The 10,300-nt window shown below is 36.2% G+C and overlaps 1 pseudogene; it reads right to left on the bottom strand.

Annotated features, from left to right (window-relative positions):
* Window positions 1-904: 904 nt before the first annotated feature.
* Window positions 905-4,899, bottom strand: LOC127510198 (GTPase IMAP family member 7-like; annotated as a pseudogene).
* Between the last annotated feature and the right edge of the window lie 5,401 nt (window positions 4,900-10,300).

The raw sequence follows: 10,300 nt of genomic DNA, 5'->3' as shown, positions 1-10,300 counted from the left end.
TCGGCTAGTAGGTGAACTTAACTTACTCACCAGTTCATGTTATCACCGTTATAACGGCGATCCGGCCAACACTCAGAAAAAAGGCACCAAACCCTTCCGACATGAAAAACGACACGATTATTTTGCTGTTAAAATTACAAATGAAAACATTTGTGTTTGTTTTACATAAAATTAAAATAATATACTAACCTTTTAGTGAGTTACTGGTACATTCTTTTTTTTTTCTCCGTTAACAGCCACTTCCACCACCGAGTAAAAAACTCGAAAAAACCCCCGAAATCTCTTGCCATTGGTCTGTTTTTCGCGGGCAAGTTCACTACTGTAAATTTATTTACAGTACAGAAAAATTACAGTAGTGACCATATATTTTCCCATAATCCTTTGCCGTTTACAGTAATATACTGTATACACATTTTACAGTATCGTACTGTACATATTACAGCAAAATACTTTTTCTGTTCAAATTACAGAAATCCGTTACAGTGTATGTGTGTGATAAAATCTCTGAGATCATACAGGCCTTCATGAAATACAAAAACAATAATCATGACCTTCAGTGGCTTCACTACTTTCTCTTTTGCTTGTTTGGTTTTGTTGGATTACCAGATTTCAGGAAACAGCTTGAACCAGTTAATAGACCACAATGCACAATGTAGATGTCAAGTCAAAGGTACGTGTGGTGCGTTGCTGACGTCATGACTCTCAGCAGAGATGATCTTTGCAAATCATGCTGCTAGCATGAGTGACAAATAATAAACTTTGTCTAAATGAAAAAGCATAGGCAGAGGAAGAGAACAGCAGTGACTGATACACACCAATATTAGCAGTCTTTCAATTTAGCACAAGATGATGTTGTCTGGACAGATTACAGTGGAGCATAAAATCTAAGGAAAATAATGTTGCAATATTTCATGCTTTTATTGAATTCTGTATTGATATTCATACAATATAAAAATGGCAATGTACAATGGTTCAGAATGATCAAATAACACTAAAGTGGACGATTAATTTTGTGTGAAAATAAGACTGTAGGAAGACTGAAATCAAAGCTTACTCATTAATATTATTACTCGAGTCTTATATTTAAATGTTCAGAAATATCACAGAATGACACAGTTGGATTTATTCCTCAGCTCTTCAACCTGTTTTTGTAGCCCTTTTATTTCTTCTCCTTTCTCTTCCTTCAGGTGTTCATAGAGTTTTTGTAGTATTTCATGTTGTTTTTGATGTTCTCTTTCTCTGAGATTAAATTCTTCTGCTTGTTTTCTGGCTTCATCTTCATGTTTCTTCTTCATGTCTTTTATTTCCTCTTCATATGCCTGTTTTAATTTCTCTCGTTCTGTCTGTTCTCTTTCTTTCCTCTCCCTCTCTCTTTTTCTTCTCTTGATCTCTTCTTCTCACTCTTGTTTCAGATCTTCAATCATTTTCTTCCACCTCTTTCTCTCTTCTTCTCGTCTCTCTTCATCTTCTCGTTTTCTTCTCTCCCACTCCTCTTTTCTCTCTTGTTCCAGTTGTTCATAATGTCTTTTCATTTCATGTCTCTTTTCCTCATATTCTTTCTCTTTTTCTTCTCTCTCTCTTCTCTGTTTCTGTCTCTCCTCCTCTATCTTCTGTCTTTCTTCTTCTCTCTCTCTTTCTCATTTTCTCCAGTTCTTCTTGTTTTTCTCTCAGTTGTTCCTCATGTTTCTCTTTTCTCTTTCTTTCCTCTTCCTCTCGTTCTCTCATCTGTTGTTTCTTTTCACCCTCCCATTCTCTCTGCTGTCGTTTAATTTCCTCTTGAATTTCTTTTCTGTCATTTTCAGCCTCTTTTATTTTTATTTTCCATCTCCTTCTCTCCTCCTCTTCTTCTTCATGCCTCCTTTTCTCCTCCATATCTCTCTTAGTTTCTTCCTCTGGATTCATTTTTAATTCTGCTATAATACGTTCTTGTTCAAATTTCATCTTTTCTAGATCTTGTCTGTATTTCTCTTCTCTCTTTCTATCTTCTTCTTCTCTTTCTTTTTGCTGTTTTTCATACTGTGATCTCTGATTTTCAATCTCTCTCTTCATCTCTTCTATTTTTTGATGATATTCAGCTCTTTGCTGTTTTTCCTCTTCTGATCGTTTTTGGTTTTCAATCTCTTGTTTTTTCTGTTCTGTTTTCTCTTTTTCTTCAAACTCTTGTTTGAGTTTTTCCCCCTTTTCTGTGAATTCATTCTCAATTTTAAGTATTTCCTCATCTGCTCTTTGTTTTTATCCCTCAAATCTACTTATCATGTCTTTTACTGCTCTCTCATATTTGGCTTTTAATTCATCCTTCTGATTCTGAATTTCTGCCTCTTTCTCTTTCAATATTTCCTCCATTTTCTTTTTAATGCTCATCTCTGCCTCCTCAAACATGCTGTTAGTGAAGTATTGACCCTCATTATTATTTTTCAGCTCTTCTATCATGTTTAACAGTTGAATCACTTGAGTTTTGTCTTGTTTTTCTTTGTTATTGAAAACCAGGAATCTGTTTCCACAATCTCTGATCAGTTTCTTCAGTTCTGCAGAGTTACTTCTTTTCACATAATCTTCTATAAACTCATTCTCAAGTTCATCTCCTCTAGTGAACAGAACGATGCTGAACTGAGCAGCTTTCAGGCCAAAGATCTTCTTTATCAGTTGCATAGTATCATTTTCCTCTTTGGTAAATCTTCCCAAACTCAACACAATGACAAACACATGAGGTCCAGGTGACAATAGTGAAACACATTTCATTATTTCTTCCACCACTTGATCATGTGACAGTGTCGTGTCAAACAGTCCTGGAGTATCAACAACAGCTACTGATCGATCATCAACTTCACCAACTCCCTTCCTACAAACAGTCGTCACTGAATCTGCATTTAATTGGCTCTGAAACTCATTTCTTCCCAGAATAGTGTTTCCTGTTGCACTCTTTCCACTTCCTGTCCTTCCGATCAGCACAATCCTCAAACACTCCTGATCATCAAAACTTACAAAAATGTCTTCCTTCTCTTCTTCGCTTTATTTTTATCTTCATCTTTTTGTGTTTTCCATCATCTTTTTGGTAAGAACTCTTCTTGGTTTCTTTTGCTGAATTGATCGGATCTTCATCCACTGGTGTTCCTTTCACATCTTCTTGTATCTCACATGTGAGATGGTCTTCCTGGTTTCCCTTGAGTATTTTATCAGCCCTCTTGTATATCTCAAAACACAATTCTGGCTTTCTTTCATCAAGCTGCAGATATCCTTCATCACACTCCTTTATCAACTGATGAATACTTGTATTCTTTCCCATGGGACTTATTTGTGAGCCATCTGTCTCTTAATCAGTGGTGATCACTATGGTGTGTTTAATCGCCTCTTTGCTGAATAGTTTCAGCACGTGTTTCACTCTTGTCATGTCCTCCTCAGTGAAGTCATTGTGCTGCAGTACGAGTATGAAGACATTAGGTTCTGGATCAGACAGAGACACACACTCTCTCACTGTCTGTGTGATCTGATCATCTGAGATGTTTGATGACGGTCACATGTCTGCCCTTCACTGTTCGACTAAACAGCACTTTGTGCTTTAGTAAAGCTGCCAATTCTTCACTGTCACACGCATTTATTCCCAAGATTAGGTTTCTAACTTTGTGGTTTTCTGAATCATTCTTCCCTAGAAGAACAATCCTCAGATCACACACTGAAACACGAAACAAGATACCGTAAAGAAAAAAAACCTAAGAACCTGCACCAATATAATCATACTGACAATTTAAACATGTTTGAATGTTCTGGCTGAATATGAAATGAGAAATGACATTAGATGTAATTCATGTGTAAATAAATAAATTCTAACTAGATTCCACAATAAATAAAAGTAAAACCTGAACAAACAATTCACTAGATATAATAACAATATATATGAAATATGCAGTAATATTTATATAGTACCTATTTGGTAAAATATATAACTTAATCGACTTACTGTTAGGATGATCAAATTTTTTACTTCCCCTTCCTTTGGTTTCTGAAAATAAAATCACCCATAATAAGATATGTTGAGTATAACATTAATGTAATTGAACGTTTATATGTACAAAACATATCATTAGATATTATCTGATTATAAACAGATAAATGACAGAATGTTCACAGTACTCTCAATATTAGGAACTTCAAATAAGGCATGGGATGTTATAAAGAAACAGACGATAGATAGATAGATAGATAGATAGATAGGTTAAATGATTAACTGATTAATTAATTATCTCTCATGTGTTGGCTCTAAGCACCACACCCTGTTAGACTGCTTCAGCTGGTGGGCTAAACCACGTGATGGGGTGGTGTTTACACTGGGTTCACCACTGGGTGAATGAACTACACTGCAGTCAATGCAGTCATTGTCCAGGGTGGAGGAGTTCCATGATGGAACCAACGTGTAGAGGAGTGGGGGCCCCGAAGACGGACTGGTGCTATAACTCATCACTGCTCCGGCAGCCCCAAACATATTGCTTTGCAGGTACTGCTGTTTACAGTGACAGAAACAACACAGGGGGTAGCATTTACGAGATATAAGCCCAGCTATGGGCTGCCTCCAATGGTAAAAAATGGTGCTATATATAGTACTAAAAGTGGTTCTTTGGCTCGTAATCATAGGGGAACCACTTTAAGTGCTGTATAGCACCAAATCTTGAGATTAAGATGAAGGTCATGGTAACACACTAGTAATGACTGAAATTTACAATGACTTCTGTAGTTACTAGAGAGTTATCATGTTTCTCACTTAAGAATCCCAAATAATTAGTAAATCCTTCTGAAGGATTTGGTAATACTTCAGTCATTACTGGTCAAAGTTTTTTTCAGAAGTTTTCACCCAGAAATGAAGGGATACTTCCTGAAGTCATCAAGAATGGCATTCTCCTCAGCCATCTCCATGAACTTCTGTTACAGTGCCCCAAGACATGCGTGATGCACATATTATAAAACTCTACAAGAATTAAGTGAATCGCAATGATTGTATCAACTATCGAGTGATATCCCTTCTCAGTATTGTTGGGAAAGCCTTTGTAGTTGTAGTTCAACAGGTTGAACCCACTTGCAGAAAGTGTATATCCTGAAGATCAGTATGGATTCAGAGTAGGGAGATCAACAATTGACATGATCTTCTCATTAAGGCAACTGCAGGAAAAGTGCCGAGAGCAAAGGCAGTCACTTTACATCTCCTTCACTGATCTAACCAAGGTATTTGACTATGTCAGGAACTGACTTTTTATCTTACTTCAAAGGATTGGATGCCCTCCCAAGCTCTTGAGGATGGCTCCATGAAAACATGCAGGGCACCGTCCAGTATGATGGCATATTTTCTGAGCCCTTCCTAATCCGGAGTGACACGAAACAAGGATGTGTCCTGGCACCAAAAGTCTTTGACATTTTTTCTCTCTGCTGATGTCTTACACCTCCAATCAGTCAGAGGATGGTGCACAGCAAAATCCCCAGAGTTAAATCAACTCTGCTCAGAGAACATATGGTCCCTCTCTACACAGAGTTAAAATAACACTGAAGCAGAGTTAAAGTTAATGAGATAACATGCTGTTTGTGGAGTTGTTTAATCAGATCTTGAGAGATTGTATGCCTTTTCATCTTCAATTGATTTCATCTAAGGCTGTGGCTGAAGTCAGTTGTAGTTGTTGTGTTTCTCTTCAGTGATTCTGCTTGTTAACAGCAGGTGTTCATCACTAATGCTCAATCATAACTTAATTAATCACTTAATTATCTCATTAACTTTAACTCTGCTTCAGTGTTACTTTAACAGTATATAGAGAGGGACCATATGTAATCTGAGCAGAGTTGATTTAACTCTAAGGATTTTGCTGTGTGTATATATTCAGAGATGGCGGTGTTGGCTCGGTCATGTTAGCCGCATGAATACTGGCCATATCCCTAAAAACCTGCTGTATGGTGAACTTGCTACTGGCTCTAGGCCAGTAGGAAGGCCTAAACTTAGCCACAAAGATGTTTGTAAACAAGACCTAAAGGTATGTAACATCAACCCAGGTGATTTGAAAGACGCAGTTTGCTCTAGATGGAAGCTTGCCATCAATTAGCCATTGAAATCAGTGAAAATAGTAGAGAACACCAGTGAGAAGTAAGGAGAGAGAGCAGACGACAGAGAACAGACCATCCACAGAGCCAGTAATAATCTTCACTTGCAGCATTTGCAATAGAACATGTCTCTCAAGAATTGGGCTTTACAGTCACAGCAGGCCCTGTAACTTAATGAATGCCTAGAGACCCATGGGCACAGTTTCAGTTGTCTTTTGAGACAGAAGGATGTAGCCCTTCCATTTCATAAGGCAGGTACAACAGAGAAAGTCTAAGCCTTGGATTGCCTTTACTCTAAACAAAATTACTCTTTGAAAAAAAAAATGTAGGAAGAGGGGCAAGTGGTAACAATTGAAAAAAATATATATAGAAATTTCGGTAACATGTTCATTTTAATCATATTTATTCTTTCCATTACAGACAGGGGCAGTGTCATCCATCTAGTTGTCTTTTCTGACACTTTAAAGGTTCATAATTAGTGGAACTGAATTTGAGGGAGCTTATTGTAGAGATTATTTTAAAGAAAGAAATTTGGTGGACTTATGTCTACTACAAGCCAGGCGTTCTATTGCCCTATGTTGGAAGAATGTTAGCTGCCCTTCCCTTGGACTATGGCTGAAAAATGTAATATCTATCTTGGCTCTTAAAAAAAGTTATATATGTAGTTAGGAAAAAAAGACTCTCAATTTTGTGATAACTGGGAGGATTTTTTGGACTTTGTTAAAGAAGGAAATGTTGAAGAGACTCTGGATGTGTGAAGGTATAGAGTATATGTTTATATAATCTTTTATATAATTTGCCTGTATTTATTTTTCTATTTTATTATTATTTTTTAATTTTATTTTCTTACAGCCAGGGGTTTATTGTTAGGCAAGGGGGGAGTTTAAGATAAGTCAGATAGTAATCTATCTGCGTGACACCTCATCAAGCTGAGACACGCCTAATGTCATAACTCAAGCCTGCTTATAATAAACAGAAGGCTATCATGCTTTGGTCATGGTTAATAGATAATAGGATAGGTAATAGTTATCTTTATAGTTATCATTCTTAGTGTGAACAGCCCTTAACAGATCTTGATATCCTTGATGGCATTAAAACACTTGCCAATAGATAAGTCAAACATTTTAAAAATCAAAGTTTAGTCCAATTTGATGGATGTATTCAAAAGAGCAGGAAAGAAGTTCCTTTACAGATCATAATTTTAAAGACTTACCTAGAGGAAGCATGTTTGATCTTTGATGATTGTCTCTGATTGTCTCTTTTTTCTCAGCTGGTCTTAATTCATCAGAAATCTTTAGATGATGGCCTCCGTTTTCCTCCACCATCTTCTCGATGCTCTCCAGGAGTTTCTGTACCTCTAATTGGTCTCCATTCCTCTGTAGATGATGATGTGGTTGTCTGCAGGCCAGGGTAAGCCAAATAAAACAATCTTCTCATGTCGTGTTTCTCAGGAGAGAGAATGAGATCAAGCAGGTTAGGAGTGTTAATCATGACCACACGTCTCTCCAGCACTATACCATCATGCCTCTCAAACAAATTGCAGGGGGGCAGTGACTCTGAGAACACCTTTTGTCCCAGGATTGTGTTTCCACAGGAGGCTTTAACATCTGCGTTTGACCCCAGCAGCACTATTCTCACCTCTTCTTTGACCAGAGATGCTGAAATTACACAAACAGGTTTTGTGTAAGCACATGGTAATGCTGCAGTTTCTAGGGGTGTAACAGTATAAAAAATTAATTTTCAGTGGTTTACTGAAAAATCTCTTTCTGTCAGTATCTGTCAGCATTGCTGTTGTAATTGGGGGAGGACATTTTAAGTAATTACATTTTTGGATGCAAATTTTAGCAAAATATTGAAGAATGAGGTTTGAATGATTGCGCTCCCATTATAATCCACTCTGTCTATTTGATGCACATGCATGTGCCAGCACTCGTTCAGTGAAGTCTGCGAAGTTAAAGAGACTCGCTTACTGTCAAGATAATCCTTTATGCATATGGAAATACTAAAATTTATTGTAACATTTACGGGTAAGTGTACAACCGTAAGATGCAAGTTGAAAAATATGGATCAAATGGAACAACAACACATGGATCTGACAGTTCCTTACAAAAAATAAGTATACTTCAAATTAATTTTATTAAATATTCTTAAAGGGATAGTTCAGCAAAAAAATAAAAATTCTCTCATCATTTATTCACCCTTATGTTGTTCCAAACCTGTATGAGTTTCTTTATTCTGTTGTAGAATGTTGAATAAATAATGACAGAATTTTAATTTTGGGGTCAACTATCCCTTTAAGTAAAGTTCAAGTGTATTTTTAAGTATAATTTATGTAGTAAGTATACTAATATCAATGTACTAGTAGTATACATTTAAATGTACTAATACTACGGGGGACTAAATTGGCCCACTTTTTAGCGTATAAAACTAAGCATACTTTAAGTGCAGTAGCAAACTTTGAGTACTTGTTTACAACTATGTTTTTCATTTGTATGGCAACTATACTACAAGTGAACTTATAGGTATACTGATAGTTTACTAGTTAAATACTTGTAGCACATTTTTAGTTTATGAAAGTACACTTTGAATACTGTCAGTAAACTATGATTTATACTATACTACTATATTAATTATCTTGCTTCAACATTTAGAGTAGATGTGTGATTTTCAAAATCTGGCCTAATTAAGAGACACAAACACAGTAATGATTGAAGTTGATTAAACATGACTATTGCTTTAAGACTCTTAAAACAAAGATTATGCATATGCATTGTCAAAGAACCAGTACGACCCAAAGAATGTCTTTTAAAAAGATACTTAGTTTTTAAAATGAGTAACAACAGTTCCTTTAATATCATGTCTTGAAGTTGTTCTACTACACTTATTTTATTTAAATGCAAATCTCACTGTGTGGAGGTCGACGTATATTTCCTCTTCTGTGGCATATTGATAAACTGCCCTGACCTTCTTCTGTTAAAAATAAATAAATAAAATCATTGTACAGAATGTTGTTTTACAGATTACTGCAACATGAACTGTCCATTATTTCAGGCCTTATGTATGCTCTTTCAGAGTACTGCAGTATTTCTAAAACTTATGAACAGAAATGAACAGACTCACCAGGTTGTCTGGATAATTTGCTCCAGTAGGCCATCTTCACACAATTGTCAATTTTCTACAGAGCAGCACTTCAGACATTAAGAAACAAAATGTGTTTCAGTCATCTTTGCATCACTGTAAGCGTGATTGCTTGTGTTAAATCAAAAGTTTTGCACTCATAACAACTCAAACTGGATGTACTTTTTCTTTGGCGTACATTCCATACAACTTCCCGACACATGACACTATCAGTGCAGTGTCATCACTGCCGGTGTCATATCTGAACAGCAGTGGCTTTAATAGTAATCTTTTCTGGTTAATTAAACTTGATCACACATCTGAAATGAGGAGTGTACAACTTAAAAAACACTATTCACATATAATTCTGACAAAGGAAGCTAGTTTGTGATTTTCCTAAATTCCTAAATTGTGCATGAGACTTTGAACACATTTGCCACAGCCCTCTTTACTCTGTCTGACAGCTTGGCAGAAAGCAGGGGGTGATCTGACAAACATCTGCCTGAAAAGTGATGTATGATTGGAGATGAGTGATATAACAGCTGCTTTGCTCTGATGTGATGACCTACCCCCTTATCCAGCACCTGAGAAAGAAAGGTTAGTATTACACAAACCTTTACAATTATGCAAGACAAGCACGATTTGGACATGCTGTGAGCTGTTGAGGAATTCTCCAAGAGAGGTTACTTTAATGCAGTGGTTCTCACACTAGAGGGCGCAAAAAGGCTGCAATGTGAACGTGTGCACAGGGCCTTAAACAAACTTTTTGCCATGCCTGCCAATGGCTGGTGACTTAAGAAAATGTAATATTTATAAAAAAAAATATTTTTTTTTTTACCAGCCATGAAATTGTTTTTGCAAAAACAGACATTAATGACACCAAAATTTTAGATACAGTGAAAATTCACAATTCAAAATTATCCATTCCAATAGCAAACCAGCGTTGAATTAACATTGAATCAAGGTTGAAACTTAACATTTTTTCACCTGGTTTGCACCCTTAAATAATGTTATTTCAATGATGAAAAATAGATCAAGATGGACATAAAATTGATTTTTGATCAACTTAAATCACTTATTTTACATCGAATCCACATTGAAACAATATCAA

Source organism: Ctenopharyngodon idella, chromosome 3 (genome assembly GCF_019924925.1).
Source record: "Ctenopharyngodon idella isolate HZGC_01 chromosome 3, HZGC01, whole genome shotgun sequence".
In the NCBI taxonomy this organism is placed as follows: Eukaryota; Metazoa; Chordata; class Actinopteri; order Cypriniformes; family Xenocyprididae; genus Ctenopharyngodon; species Ctenopharyngodon idella.
Note: the sequence above shows the minus strand (reverse complement) of the source record. Positions and strands in the feature narration are given on the sequence as shown.